This window comes from Poecilia mexicana, unplaced genomic scaffold (assembly GCF_051168715.1).
Source record: "Poecilia mexicana isolate PSO_F unplaced genomic scaffold, ASM5116871v1 scaffold_7, whole genome shotgun sequence".
Lineage (NCBI taxonomy): Eukaryota > Metazoa > Chordata > Actinopteri > Cyprinodontiformes > Poeciliidae > Poecilia > Poecilia mexicana.
Genome location: NW_028263376.1, coordinates 29,154,607 through 29,170,943, shown reverse-complemented (window position 1 = coordinate 29,170,943; position 16,337 = coordinate 29,154,607). Strand labels below are relative to the sequence as shown.

Here is a 16,337-nt window from a genome sequence, read left to right as displayed (position 1 = left end):
AAGTATGCGCTGCAGTTAGGGTGCTGCTCACACGTCACATTAAAAACCAATCCTAAGAAAGTAACCTAGTTGCTACTGTTTTCGTCCAAGTCAAACTGTCTCAATTCCAACGCTTGACTCATTTAACCAATGAAGCCGATTTTCAGGAGAAATTCTTGGTTTGTAACCTCTGGCTCCCAGTAGGGAGAACACAGCTGAGGACTTTCTTTTGTTTGTTTTGTATGGGATTGTCAGGCGAATTGGCTTTATTAAGGCCAGCATACAATTTTAAAGTGATAATAGGTAAAAATAAATAAATTTAAAAAAAAATAGTTTTCTTGAAGATTTTCTTCACCTTCACAGATTTTGTTGATAGAATCAATTGATGATTCCTTTTATGTAACCAATTAAAATCAATATATCTATAGATGCTATCTGAAACCCATCTATCCACAGAAACCCATCTCCAGCAGTCAGTGGGTGGGAGGCAGGGTATGCCCACTAATCACGAAGCAACACAGATGGACAAAGCATGAGAGCACACATGCACTCACACATGATGAAAATCTATAACGAACAAATAGCCTCAACTGGACTTGAGGAAGGAAGCTGGAGTGCCTGAAGAAAATCCACATGAGCACAAAGACCACAAAGACTTCACAAGGTGTTGGCAAGCAAAACGGTGCTAGCAGCTGTTTGTCAGTGCATAAGTTAGAATACCCTTTAAAAGTTTCCACACAACCAGACTTGAATGTACCTTGAGATTATATGTGATAGAGTAACACAAAGTAGCACATTTTACAAATAAAAATCTGTACAGTGCAACATGTGTTTGTTTTCAGAGCTCTTAATTCTGATACCCCTAAAAAAAATCCAAGGCCACCAACTAATAAATCGAGTTTATCTGAATGTAATTTCATCTCTGTTTAAATAAAGTTGTTCGGTGAAGGCCTGGAGAGTGTTAGTGAACAAACAGTAGAGCGAAAGGAACATTTCAGACAGGTCAGGAATAAGATTGCAGGGAAGTTTGAAGCCGTCTTGGGTAATAAAACAATATTCTAAGCCCAATCTATCATAAGAATAATGGGAAGGGTATGTCCCATTTGCAAATCTGCGATGACTTGATCATCCATCTAAACTGAGAGGCTAGGCAAGTCTGTAAAACAGCCAAAAGGGCCTTAGTTTTCCTGGAGGAGCTGCAGAAAGTTCATTGGAAAGAACTGGTTGACAGCACAAGGATTAGCTATCCATTCCACAAACCTGATCTTCACCAAACAGCAGCAAAAAAGAAAGATTAAAGAAGCCATGTTTGGTTTTCAGCCCGCATGTGAAATTATCTGTGTGTCAGGTAACAGTGCAACATGAACAAATCACAGCTAAATACAGCTGTGGCAGCAGTTAGGACTCTTTTCTGCAGCAAAGACCAAGAAAACTGTTTGGAGTTGAAGTGAAGATGGATGGAGCTAAATATAGGATAATCCTGGAAGAAAACCTGTTAAAAGACAGCAAAAAAGAAATTAAATTCCCTTCAACAACCCTACACATACAAACAAAGGTATGATGGAATGGTTTAGCTTAGAGCTGCACAATGCATCAAATCACAGTTTGAACTGCAATTTCAATATGTGCAATACTGCATGTACAAAAACTTCTTGGATGCAATATTTAGTAGGCTGTGACATTTCAGGAGCAATGTAATAAAACTTTCACTTTCACTGCCTTTCACGCCCACACCTGACACAAATCTTAGTGGCCAAGATGCTCGCGCCATAGTTCATGCTGGAGTCATAGCAAAAAAAAGAAAAGTGAGGAAAGTGCGAGTGAATTGCAACTGATATCAACATAAAATTCAACAATAACATTGTAATTTCATGCCATTGTCATCTTGTGATGCACGAGTTTAAGCCCAAGTCTCAGCTGTTTTAGAATGGCCCGGTCAAACCTAGAGCCTAAATCAAGATGAGAATCTGTGGTAAAAAGTGAAAAATGCTGTTCGCAGATGTTCTCCATCCAAAGTGACTGAGCTTCAGCTAATTTAGCAAACAGGAAGGGGCAAAGATTTTCACCTCTAGATGTACAAAGCTAGTAGTGACATACTCGAAAAGACTTGCAGCTGTAATTAGAGCAAAATGTAGTTTTACATAGTTCTGACTCAAATGTGTGACACAAATTTGGGATTTGTTATCTAAAAAACTGCACTTTTAATAAAGAGCAGCAACCAAATGCATATGTGCTTTGGGTACATAATGCAAGCAATCAACTTCAGTATTTACTAGCTAAAAACCTTCTTGATTTAATTGTAGCCTCACTTTTTAGGAAAACCCCTAAGCGTAAATGTAAGTCATACATATTTATCTGGGTAAGGCATAGAAATATTGAGTGGAGGATGCCTAGGTAGCAATTATACTGATGCATTTAAATGAGCAGTGTGAATAGTTTTATTAGTTCAACAGATGTAGGAATAAGTAGAGGTTAAGATCACGGTAAAAGATGATGATTTCAGAGGGTTACGATCAACTAAACTAAAAGAAACATGAAGTAAACTTTTCCAGCTTGACTTGATGGAGTTCATAAAAGAAATTACACACATTTTTTTTTGTTTTGTTTTTTTAAAAAGAGGATATAGACATTTAAAAGCAAAAAAAATCGTTCTTTCCTCTTCTCTGAAAATAATGTTATAATATACCACTCTGTGTGCTGTGGATAGCGCATTGATGACTGTCCCTTTAAAAGAGCTGAGTGTGTGTGTGCGTGTGTGTGATTGAATGTATTCACCCATTAGATTTTGTAGCTGTTATGCACTCACTCAGCTGTATGCATCACTAACAGCCAACAGTCTCCCGCTGCTAGCAGGCTTTTAGACTGAGAGAGGGGGCTTTACAGTTCTGCATTTTAATAGCGAACTTTCAATGGAGTGACGGGGGATGGGTGAGAAAGGGGAGGGTGGTGGCGAGGGATGGGGAGCCAAAGGAAAGAGGCATCAAAATATTTTCAGTGGAAAATGAAGAAATGACAAAATACCCACCCGGAGCGCGCGGAGCAGAGGGGGTTTCTGGAAAGGACTTCTTTCTGGCAAGAGCAGGGCTAATGTGTCAAAGAAACTCTGTAGGCATTTTGAGCGCTGACATGTCAAGAAGTGTGGGCCATTCAAAGGAGAGAGGAAAAGGTCCAAAAAGCCACATTGAACATCTTAATTACTTTCTGCTTCGGCAAAACATAACCCTGAAAAGGTTCATTTATGAGATATCAAGGCAAATCAGCTGCCCCCTGCGTGGCTGCTCGCGCGCCACTAAATGGAGCTAGGTTAAGCAATTATCATTTGATACGCGAAACCTGGAGAGGCATCAATGCAAGGCCCTACTTCAAAGTCGGCAGCCTTCAACAGACTGGTCAGGCTAACCCGTCTCTGAAAGGGAATAAAAAGATGATTAATACAGAGGCTCATATTTTATTGGTGAAAGAAAATTTTCATTAGCTGCCTGATGTCGACCAAGTTCATCCGTCAACGTCTTCATTCAATGTCGCGGTTCTTTCAGCTATAACAGAAAATCCTACTGAGATAAGGTTAAAAAATTTGGCATCTAAGGAATTCAATCAGTAACTGACTCTCACCAGCCCCAGAATGAAATATTTACCCGCTAAGCCCACACAGAACGCAACACCTAAAAAAAAAAAAAAAAAAACACGCGCCGCGGTAGGAGTTAGCGACCCGCAAGTCTTACAGCAACCAAAATGTGGGAGGGAGGGGGGGGGGAGCGGAAAGCTACCAGAATTTGAGATTCTGACAACGGCGGAGTTAAAAAGGCATATTTTGTCATAAATAATACATAAGAGTGCAACATTCAGCAAACTCCCCCAGCGAAAGGTCCCAAGAGAGACAGAGATGGGATGCTGTTTGTGAACTCGTCCTTTGCACACACTAAAGGAGGCTATAGCGCGGCGCCACCGCAACTCAAGCTACATTCCCACATCCCAGCCCTATTCAGCGAGGACTAGTCCTCTTTAAAAATTCATTAATTTACAGCAAAAATAGATTAAAGCACCCAACTGTACCACCCTACAAAAAAAAAAAAAAAAAAAAAAAAAAGTTTGGCTTGTGAATAGCATAAATAATGGAAGCCAGCATCCTAAACCTCGAGGCCCAGGCTTGCAGGGATAGCTCGGGTTTTGTTGTGCTTAATAATAGAGAGTAATTTACATTTTTTAGAAGTTTTTACAGCTTTTTGATGCTTGTTTGTAATTGCATTGTTTTACATGCAAATTGGCCAACAATTGTTACTCATTAAAACATGAAGCAGTAAGAGTGCAACGCTCTCTGCCTGTGCGGGACATCGGGTTCACAATGGAAGCTCTTGTCGCTGGCAGCGCAGTGCCTGAGTTCAATCCAAATAGCAGCCCTTTAAAGGTGATCATCCCCCCCTATCTTATCTCTCACATCTTTCTTTTTGAAATCACAGCGACGCTTTCGCAAACTGAATCAAAGAGGATTTTGACAAGATAAAAGGATTTGCTGCATTAGAATTCAAATTATGTGTACTTTCCTGGGGACATGACAAAAATCACAGTGACTGGGAGCACTCAGGGAACTTAAAGGTACTTGAAAAGAGAGAACGCCTGCTCTAATGTGTCGTCAAATTCATCAGTTTAGAGCTCGGTGACACGGGAGTCTGTTATGTTGGGGAATTGGTGCCTTGCTAAAGTATTAGTACCTCTAAAACTTTTCCACATTTTGTCATGTTTGAGCCACAAAACATAATGTAGCTGGTTGAGATTTTATGCGGTAGACCAACACAAAGAGGCTCATATTTAGCGGGCGAATGGGAGGAAAACGACACATAGTTTTCAGGATTTTAAATAAAAAATTTGAACAGTGTGCATTTGTATTCTAAATATTTCCTATGAATATTTCCTCCAGGTCAAAACACAGCTGTTCCGTTTTGTGTAAAAGAAAAATAATACACTAATGCTGCACATCAGCATGAACCCTCACGGTGAAGGAGGCAGCATCATGCCGTTGGGATGCATCACCTCAGCAGGGAAACAAAAGTTGCTGAGATTGTATGGAAAGGCGTACGGAGCTAAACACGGGGAAATAGATGATGCTTACCAGGACAAATTCTCAAAACACACAACAATTAATTGAGAATCTGTGGACAAACTTGGAAACCGATGCCCACAAACGCTCTCCATTCAGTCAGTTTGGCATCATCTGTACATTTTGTAATGTGGCATGTATTTGTATTTAGCTTAATAGAAAATCAGTTTCCTCCAATATAGCAATCATGTTCTACTGTCACATAAAATCCCACTGAAATAAATTGGATTTTGTGGTTGTAATATGACAAAATGCGGTAACACTTTATTTGAAGGGGGGTGAATAAGACTGTCATGACACTGTCATAAACATGACATAACACCTGTCATGAACATGAATAAGTCTTCATGAATATTTATGACTGTTGTCATAAAGCGTCATTCGGTAAATTATGACACTTGTAATACAAAGTTGACATTATTCAAAATGTCTTTGTTATGACAACTTGACATTAACCAAGAAATCATGACTGATATAAATTTGTTATAAAAGTATTAATGATTGCACTTTAAAAATTAGGTAACTTTATGTTATTAAAGGTAAAGTTTGAACAGTAATGATTTCCTGGTTAATGTCAAGTTGTCATAATGAAGACATTTTGAATAATGTCAACTTTGTATTACAAGTGTCATAATTTACCGAATGACGCTTTATGACAACAGTCATAAATATTCATGAAGACTTATTCATGTTCATGACAGGTGTTATGTCATGTTTATGACAGTGTCATGACAGTCTTATTCACCCTCTTCAAATAAAGTGTTACCCAAAATGCTATTGCAAGATGCTGCATATTGATTACATACAACTAAATGCCCTGACATGAAGTTCCTACATTATTTTAAATTTCTCTTCACTGACATGCCTGAAACAATGCTGAATTAATCACCAATGGCAATGTGCTAATTTAGAGGCAGATTGGAGGGGCTTCCAGCTGAAACTGCACCTCATCCCCACCTCATATAATAACCGCAACCCTACCATTTTCAAGCAGGGCAGTCAACCCACAGCATCTCTAACCAAGGTTTTTTTTTTCATGATGAGGACCAGACAGCTTCTTGTCAACAACAGATTGTGGGTGTATGTGTTTGCTAAAAGCATGTTGTTCCTCATTTGGAGACTCTGCTCTTTTCAAGGCAAATCACAGACACTCACCGTATCATAGCATCAGTTAAAAAAAGCTAAAAGTTAGTGCTGCAGTTATGACGTACTGAAGGTTTTTCTGCACAGCATGTCAGAGATTACTTATGAGCTGTAAAAAAAAAAAAAAAAAGAAAAATCTCTGAATGATACACGCTAATGCAGCTCACGCTGAGTTTTTCAATAAAACAGACTCGGTGTGAACACCAAGCAGCCACCAGGGTGCAAGGATTGTGTTTCAATTCTATATGTTCTGAAGTGTAATTTATTTTTCGAGCACTTCAAAAGAGTAAATATGTATTAAAAACATGAGTCTATAACTTATTCACGAATACAATCTGATCTGTAGAACTTAGCTTAGTGTCAGAGTTCATATATATATATATATATATATATTTTTTTTTTTCCCCAAAAAAAAAATCTTTCTAGGTGTGTATCTGTAGTTTTTATGCCATTCCAGACAATTAAAGGAAATATTTTCCTGGGAAATGAGAATCCAGTAGATAGATGTGTGTTACTAGAGTCGTGAAACAAAATGAGGATTCAAATGGATACTGATCTGCCAGGATGGTAAAAAGCTATTTCATCACATCAGGACTATTATATTGACTATTAATGTTATAAGTTTCAAGCCTTTTTCTGACGATTTTTGAACTTGTATAAACAGAATAAATTAAATATTTCAGTATTTGACCCACCAATTATTAAACAGAGCAGATACAAAGAAAACAAAAGTGTCCAAATCCGATCTCTGGATGAATAATTGGTGCACCTCATGTGTGTTTCAGCAATTTCTATTGATATCGACCGATATAAAGTTCTTTGACACCAAGAAAGCAGAAAATAGCCCTTATTTGATTAATGAATATGTATAGAATATCTACAAATCCAGTGTTGTATAGTGACGGAGTAAAAACACTTCACTACTTTACTTAAGTATTTTTTGGAGTACTTCATACTTTCCTCGAGTATGAACATTTTTGATAACTTTCACTTTTACTTCACTATATTTCCGAACTTAATTGCATACTTTTACTCCGATACATTTTCAGTGTGTGGTTTAGCTACTCGTTACAAAGAAGCGAGAGAGAGAAACGCTAGTGCTTTGACCTCACCTGCAGATTGACTGCAACGAAGTCGGTAGCCTATTGCCTGGGCTTGTTTATCACCACCAATAGGATACACTTGTTTCGCTTCTCCCATTAAACACAAAGCAATTCGTCACATGGAGGAGGAGACGGAGACCACAACGACTGCAACTTCGTCGGACACGGCTCCAGGGGAACCACCAGCTGGTGATGAGAGCCCATGGGATTATTTAAACACAATATACTCTTTCGTGGGTGTTAAAGATTCGTCGTACAGCATGAAGTGTATGTTATGCCTGCCCAAAGATGTGGAAATTTTATCTTACAAAAACTCCCCATCCAACTTGAACAAACACATCGAGGCAACCTCTTATGAAATGGTTATAATCCTCCTGTTTCAGTAACAATAGCTTGGCCACTAGGCACTATTGTGAAATCTTGAGCATAACGTTGCCTGTATAAATGAACTTTGTTTGGGATTGTTTCAGTTCCACACGTGGTGCATTTAGCTTAGGCCTAATGTTGACTTCAGGCTACCTAGACTCCTCTGTTCAAGGGGGGACAGAAGTCATAGCGATATTGTATTTAGTGCTTAAAAGTTTTAGAATATCTTAACTTAACCTTTGCAAGGCCAATTATCTTCACACCAATAGTTTGTGAAGTAGAGTAATCGTAACGGCTTTTTTACTTCATGTTGGCCGCATTTTCTGTACCGACTATTTATTTTTCTCATTTTCAGCCCTGACCTTACTTGAAGGGAAAACTTAAGGCTTACAAAAACTTTGTATTTTCTGTCCTGGAGGGGATACTAAGAAGCTGGTTCAGTTGTAAACCAGGTTAAATTAACCTTGTGGTATAGGTAAAGCACCTAAGTTTCTTAACTAAATGATGCCTGCAGGTATAACTATTACCAAGTTTAATTTTGCCTGCACTTGGTTGTGTACATTATTTTAAGTCTATTTGACAAGTTTACCAAAATATAAAAAGCCATTCAAACTGCATTTGCCTTGTTTTACTTTTTACTTATACTTTTCATTACATTACTTGAGTACATCCATTTTTACAGTAATTTCCATACTTAAGTACAAGACATTTCAGATACTTTAAGACTTTAACTCAAGTAACACTTCAGTCAGTGACTTGGACTTTTACCAAAGTCATATTTTGGAGAGGTACCTATACTTTTACTTGACTCTGAGATTTCAGTACTTTATACAACACTGTATAAATCCCTACAAAGTTACTTAAAAACTTCAGTAACTTAAGAGTGACACAGCAAATTAAAGTTAAAATGTGTCATTTAAATATCAACTAATGTAAAAACCACTAAATTTGCAGCATACTTGCACCAGTCAGCCAATAAGCTAGTTTTCTCTGATCTGTGAATATCCAGCAAAATCCTGAAAAGTCTGAATTACTTTCCTGCACACATGCATCAATTCCATGTATTCTTTTTTAGCTTAAAAATCAGATAAAGATTAAAGACATATGCTATGATGCACGAATAGAAAAAAATTTGTAATTCCTTCATTTTCTGTTGGATTAAACAGAAAATGTTTCTGTTTAATCCATGTGTTGCAAGTACAAAAAACTTGCAGAACATTTTTTATGTTTCATATGTTTAAGGCCTTAGAATAAAAAAAAAAACTAAACCCAACGGTCAGACCTCAAAGAAGACCAGTAATCAGTATTGACCAGCAAAAGCTTGATCTGTACATCTCTTCTAAGTTTTAGAAATTTTGCCTTCTCGAAAAACTGTTGGGGGCAAGGGGGAGTATTAAACTTAAAAGATTTGAATACTCTGAATTTATTTAGGCCTGAAAAAGAATAATGGCAAATCCCTTACTCCTCTGTACTATTGGAAGGTGGGTTTAGTATTATACTGCAAATCCACCATGTTTTAACTTTCAGTATAAAGAAGGAAACGACACTGAATGTGAAGCTGCACAAAAATAACACAGATCGTCATTAAAATGCAGGGGAAAGAAGGAAAAATCTGACACAAGAGCTGGATAAAAAAAAAAAAATTATTACCATTATATGGAGATCATCTTTTTCTAAGAAGCTACAATGCTTAAGGCTACCCAAATATAACCCCTCATTCAACTTTCAGAAAGTCATTACTTGAGTCACTTCTTTTCTCCATTGCGTTTGCTAACATTGACAATAATTACAATGACCTTTCCGACGATAAAAACACAAATCACTAAAAAAAAAAAAAAAAAAAAAAAAAAAAAAAAACACACACAGCGCAACGGTTCCTTCTCCTCGCGTTTTATGAGATTCCGCGTAACATTTTAATGAGGCATTTAGGAGGTCTATGAGTGATGTACTGAGAAAAGCCTACAATGGCAATCAGCAGTGAGTGTGGCAGCTGTTCAGCAATTAAAAAGCCAAATTGCCCTCAATCAACACCATTTACAAGCACAAGTAAATCTCCGAGCAAATAATGATGAGAGAAATCTGTTCAGACAGCTCTCATCTTGATAGGAATCAGAGATGCATCCAAATCAGAAGCAAAGCAAAGCAAAAAAAAAAAAAAAAAATACACTGTCACAAACACAGTAACATCTCATACTGTCTGTTTATTTTTAGGGAGCTGGACAGTACTGACTGGCTGTCTGAACAGCAGCAAGAAGAAACGTGGTGATATCTTAAAGCCCTCTTCATTTCAGAGTTACAGGCTCACAACTGGAGAAAAAAAAGAGTTCCTGACGTTGTATCATATGTGAATGATAACACTAAATGTTTGACTAAATTACAGAACTTTTCTCTGCAGCAACAGAAATGCTGTATTGTTCACCTAAATTCACCAAAAGCCCTGGGGCTGTAGATTTTTTTGATTCCAAAGTAGAAGCAACAAGCTGTAAAACCTCTAGATATTGAAAAGATTATCTCTTTTATATAACTGTGACTATTTTTCTATTTTACGCCTTATTACAGTAATTATGCTTATCATATCTTAAACTCTGTATAATGTCGTTCTATGTTACTTAACAGGCATGACCAGCTAAGTGGTACTCTAAGGTGTACCGGGGAGTTAAAACGTACAACCATCACAAACATTTTGAACTATTCTGATAGTGGTTCAAGGTCTTTTTAAAGGGGGTAAATAAATACATGCCCAAACATTTACTCTCACAAAGCACCGCCTATTTCTGCTCAGCTCCTTCAGCCTAGCAGCAGGAATTAGCAAACACACGCTGGAACTGCGCGTCTGCTGAGTTTATCGTGTTTCTCAGTCCAACACTTCTAACAGCTTAAAGGAGGAATGCTGCTGTGAAGAAGACAGAGTGCCATCTTTAAGGAGCTCCTTAAAGAGACAGAAGCCAATTTAAAGGCGTCAAATTACGAAGGCAAATTTTCTTTTAAGTTATGTTTGAAGGTGACATAGTTACTTGATTGTGCTACAATAAGAGACTATATGCCAGGAAAATATATATTCTCCTCCCTTTTAATGGGACGAGTGGAGCTCTCCCACTGACCAAAGCTGCTCACTGCTTGTCAGCTGGCTAAAAAAAAAGAGCACAGCATGTTCCCTTTTACTTCCGTGAAGCGTTTTGAAATATTTCTGAAGGCAGACAATAATGGTGTGGAAACTAAAGGAGCCCCCACCTTTCACTCTTATTAAGCTATTGCTATTTTTTGAAATGCAGTGGGAAAAAAAACTGCAAGCAGCATGTCTATTAAGTAGCTGACTGCAGGCTCTACCTGAGCAGATAGCCTGCTAGTATCAACTACTTATGCTTATAAAAAGCAAAACAAAAGAAGGAATAGAAAATCTTGAGCAACGGGAACTTGAAACCTAAATTTGAAAATTAAATTATTTTAATAACAGTAGGCATATCTGATCCTTTTCCAAATTTAAACAATAACAATTAAATCATGTTAGACATTAGATATTTTCCCAAGTATTATAATGCAGTGACACTTGTACATCTTTACAGAAGGGGTTCATGCAGTGAGAATCCCACTGGCCAATGTATGTGATTCAGTATATTTTGACAATAACTGTTGATGTGATATTATGTAACATGATTATTTTCAGTTGAACTAACTGTGATGCAAATTGGACTTTTAACTTTTCAATATTCTTCATTACGGTATTAAACTGAACACAGAAAACCTGGCAATAATGAGATATGTACAGCAAACCAACCTGTAAATCAGCACAAAGTTAACTGAAAAACCTACATCTCACATTCAAAATGCAAACTTACAAAGTTAAATCATTCAAACAGCTGATACGATTTCAGTTACTGTGTTGCATCCTTGCAGCAAGAAGAAAGATGTTTAGTCTCTATAGCACTTTCTGATTTTAATTTATGGTTTCATTTTGGAAAAGAGGTTTCCGTCTTTGTAGCTCTATAAGTCATACTGTTATGCATATTTGGACAAATGTTATACTGTTATTCTATAAAATTATCTAAATTTTAGTCGTTACACTGGAAAAAACTTAGATTGCTGCACCACTTTCTGCCATAAATTGCAAAAAATGTCTCCCAATATGTTTTCTATTTGATGAATCTTTACCCTCAGATGTTCTAGATCATTTTGATGAACATAATAAACTTACGCTGACTTTAAGTTACATGAAGTCAGATCATTTGGAAATGTATTCAGACACTAATCTGACTTAATATTATTGAACACAGAAAGCCTGTAATTTAGCGTGATGCATATAAGTATTTAGGGTGAGGGGGGGATTAATATTTAGAAAGATTCTAAAACTAATTTGCATATGTGAATGAGACCTTACTATTCGTCCTTTTTCCATTATGCAGACTTAAAAGATAAAGGTAAGTCTCTTCCATGCATCTGGGCTGACTGATTCGGCTGACTTGCCGATTCTTTGGGACACATCAGTTGGCAGCTATACGCTCAGTCTCTCCTCTGAGGTTGTCTCACTTTCTGGTCTCGCTTTGAACGTCGATACAGCTGTAGATACCCACTGCTCCAAACACATTTCACCGCTTGAAAATCTGTGCGACGTTGAGTGGCTACAACTTTGTTTTAACAGCACCTCTTCTGACGGTCTCATTGAGTCAATGTCACGAAGGTGAGATGCTGTTAAACTTGCAGAAGTTGGACTTATCAATAACAACAACAACAACAAAGCAAGCAATAAACATATCCAGTACCTGCAGGCATGCATACTGTCACAGGCAGTCAACTTGTCACGGCCTGCCTTTAAAAGTAAAACCATTACCGCTTCACAATATGTCATTACAAATCACATGCCTTCATGACTAACATCCAAAAATTCCTGCGCAGGCTACTTACCGTGAGGTATAAAACTGAACCGGCTTAGATCTCTTATGATTTTTTTTTTTTTTTTTACATATTCCAGACGCCGCAGATTGTGCACTTGAAAATTCCCCCCTTCCGAAGACAAAAGCTCCAGCGGTATCTTTGTGCTGTCACTCGGGTTTGCAGGCTCGACGCTCCGGCTGGCGGAGTCAGACTGAACTGACCGGGCTGTCTGTGGTCATTCGACGCTCCTGACGGAAACACTGCGACCCGCTGTTGGCGTTTGAGCTCAGCGGCAGCAGCGGCGGCGGCGGCAGAAGATCCCGGCTCTCTGAGCGCTCCGTGCTCCGCTCATAAGCCACCGGAACTACTTCCGACGCCAGCCGGAGCACATTGAAGATGAATTCATGCACCACAACAGGGGGAAATATGAATTCACATCCATTTAACTAGTTCGCAGCTCTAATATTAATGAGATTCGACAAGAAATAACTGAATGTAAGCTATTTTAAAATTAGTGCTTTTTGCACCATATATTTTTCGTTTTCAAAAAGCGCTATAATAAGGAGTACCGCGTTTATTTATATAATTTATGACAATAATTTCAGCGACTTCGTTCCTTTATAATGACAAACTAAATGAAACCCCGAAAGCATCCAGATTTCAAAGATACACAATTGCTCTAGACAAAAAAACATTATAATATTAATGATGTACCCATCGCATAGCAAAAGCAAGTTTGCCGTGTAGAACTAAGTTACTCTGATACATTGCGGCTTGATGGTAAACTACCAATCTATTCTAGCCTAGTCCTTACTTCTAATATGACCATTGAATACAGGGAGGAGTGTGATATGAAGTAACAGCGCACCCAACTGGTGAGGACAATGTTGGAACTGACTTCCTCGTACCATATTTTAATTGTCATTATTCCATTATAATATAAATGCACTGAGTCTAATCTTTTTAGTGGGTTAACTTTCTGTGACACTCAGCACCAGTTGTTCATGTAAATTCAACCTTCAGTTGACCCATTAAGGATGCCAGTGTTGATTTAACTGTTTGTACTCACCCCAAAACCATAAAATGTTAACCGATTGTGTTTGAAAGAAACATATTTAATTGTGTTCTATATGAAAAAAACAAAAACAAAATGTGCCTGAACTTATGCTCACGTCAACGAAAACACCTCAGATGTCATTTCTTGGAGATTATTGGAGACAAACAAGCTTGCTGAAAAAACTGACTGAAGTAGAAATACGATCGATAGATTGGGTGGTGTTTGTGTTTAGCTCCTTGGAGTTCAGTCTTGATTTTGGGACCAAAAACACTGACTTCTGTCTTTTGTGCATTTAAGTGAAAGAAATGCATCTACTACTGACCCGTCTGACAATTGATAGCCTGGACATACTGACTCAGTAACTAACACGGACTATGGTCAAATGACACAGAAGTCTGAAGTTCTATGTCATCAGCAAAGGTATTGTTGCAGATGTTGTAGAACTCTGTTTATCAGGCCTAGATGGACCATGTGTTAGACAAAATTCCGACACTATGCACACTGACTCAGTAACTGTAGTGTACCGGTCAGATGGGTGACACAAGACCTTTAAGTTGCATGTTATCAGCATTGAGGTTGTTTACCTGTTTTTATTTGTGTGTGTCTTTATTTCTTTAGTTTACAAGGTGGAACCTCCACTGTACACAAACAATGACAGAAACACACACAGTCCATCACAATTAGGAGTTGGTTCCTCAGCAGACAGGCACGTATTGTCTCAAGCAGATCAGTTTTTCTAACTCTGCCACTTTGTCCTGGAACAAATAGCGTCAGAACCTGGGTCTCACCAGATTAACACACAAGAAACCCTTCATTGCAATGTTGTTCATCTTTTTGGTATCTTATTCTGCTTTTATTTAATGACTGCAGTTTATTTGAAGTCACACTTTGCTACTTTGCATGTTTTATAAATATCAGGTCTAATTCAAGAAAGCCACCGAAGCGACCGTAATACCGCAGACTGAAATAAAACTAAGGTCGGAAAAAGCCAAATCACTCAGTTTCAGTTATTGTCTACGAAAACCTTCCTGAGGTCGAGCTCTAGGATTGTCTGAACCACAAGATACTACAGATGTGTATGGATTAAATACAGAAAACTTCTCTTAAAAAATAAAGGAGTTTATTAACTACAAGAATTGATCCTTGCAGTTAGACCCTTCAGTCAACAAACTCAATAAGCTAGTGAGGAAAAACATAATGATGAAACTACAAGTAGAAGTAAAAACAGTAAAATTATTATTTTTTAAAATAGACAAAAATAGAACCAGTAAAATGATGCCACAGTTCAGTATAAATTGTGAATATTTACAAACAAGATTTATTTTATAAGGAATTCAAAGTGTGATAGTTTGGCTCAATTAGAAATTAATAACCTTAGCAGTCAGAGTTGGTTGTTGATGGCAACATCAGGAAACCTGTAATTCCAATGTTATTTCTGCAGAAATCTGGAAAAAAAAGGACCAAGGTTTATTCTTTCTACCAGGCGTAGTTACTGGATGCACAACAGTCACCTGTATTTTGTGGATACTCAGCTCTTGAGAAATGGAGCAGCCTTCCTCTGGCCACAGAGGCAGGATTCAATTTGAGCGCACTTCGTCCTCTCCAATGTAGCAGCGCTACAGAAAGAGGGTTTCAAAGGTTCCCATGACATCACAGAGTTTACTTCCTGAAACATCTCTTCCTAATGCTGGGAATAAGGTGGGTTAGGTCGATGTATTGTTGAGTCAATTGATATTGCAACTTCCTGTACTCAGTCCTTCAGCTGGAGGTCCAACATAAATCATCTATTTTGCCAAAGAAATTTGTCACTAGTGATACTTGACAATATTAACTACAATCTGTAACTTTATGGCAAGCTGAAATAACGCTAAGTTGGACATCAAGTAAGCGTATTTATTTAGCGCATGTTTCGAAAACAAATAACGCCAAAGGCGATTTTCTCTTTCAATGTCTCTCACACACACACACACACACACACACACACATAGTTTGTGCACTAGTTTAGTACATTATTTTTTTATAACTCTGTAGACTGATGTTATGATGTATCTATGAAGTTTGACTGAAAAAAATCAAATCTTGTAATTATTTCCTATATAGGTTTAACATGTCCACACTTTTGGTTACACTTTCCCAAGACACTACTTAGAGAAGATGTGTCTCTAATCATTTTTAAAGTTATTTTTATTAGCATTAACTCTAATTGTTTTGTAACTGTTCTTACAAAACTGTTTCTTTCTTTCAATATTTTTATAATGATGATAATTATTTTTATTTTTCCTCACATTACAAAACATTTTTATTGTTAAGTCCACGAACCAATTATTAATCCAGTGTTTTTCTGACTGCGTCACATTTTAAGTTTAGGCTATCCCCCCTGCCTTCACTCACATACACACTCACACACACCTGCCCTCCGCCCTACACGAAATATCCCTCTCAGTAAACATTTTTGGTCACTTTTTACTAGGCTGACAGGAGTTAATCTGACCTCTTCATCCTCCAATGAATCCCCCTGAATCGCTTACTCTCGTGCTTTCTCTGGCCCTGAACCTGCTGCAGCAATCGAAGTTTGCGTGACAAACGGATGACTAAGTTTGGCAGATTTTTCTGTGTCCACTTAGAGGCTTTTTAGCCTAGCAGATGTTCTCCCATGAAGATGCCCAGCAATCAAGCGGTGTCCATTGTCCATTATCTTCTTTGAACAAGTGTACCCACAAATTCC

The 16,337-nt window shown here is 37.7% G+C and overlaps 1 protein-coding gene across 1 annotated transcript in view; it reads right to left on the bottom strand.

The window, feature by feature from the left end:
* LOC106928592 (forkhead box protein J3-like) overlaps positions 1-13,011 on the bottom strand; it is a 78,384-nt gene extending 65,373 nt beyond the window's left edge. The window contains exon 1 of the mRNA XM_088007409.1: positions 12,586-13,011. The gene's annotated coding sequence lies outside the window, so the exon portion shown is untranslated. The remainder of the gene's footprint in view (positions 1-12,585) is intronic.
* Positions 13,012-16,337: the final 3,326 nt, after the last annotated feature.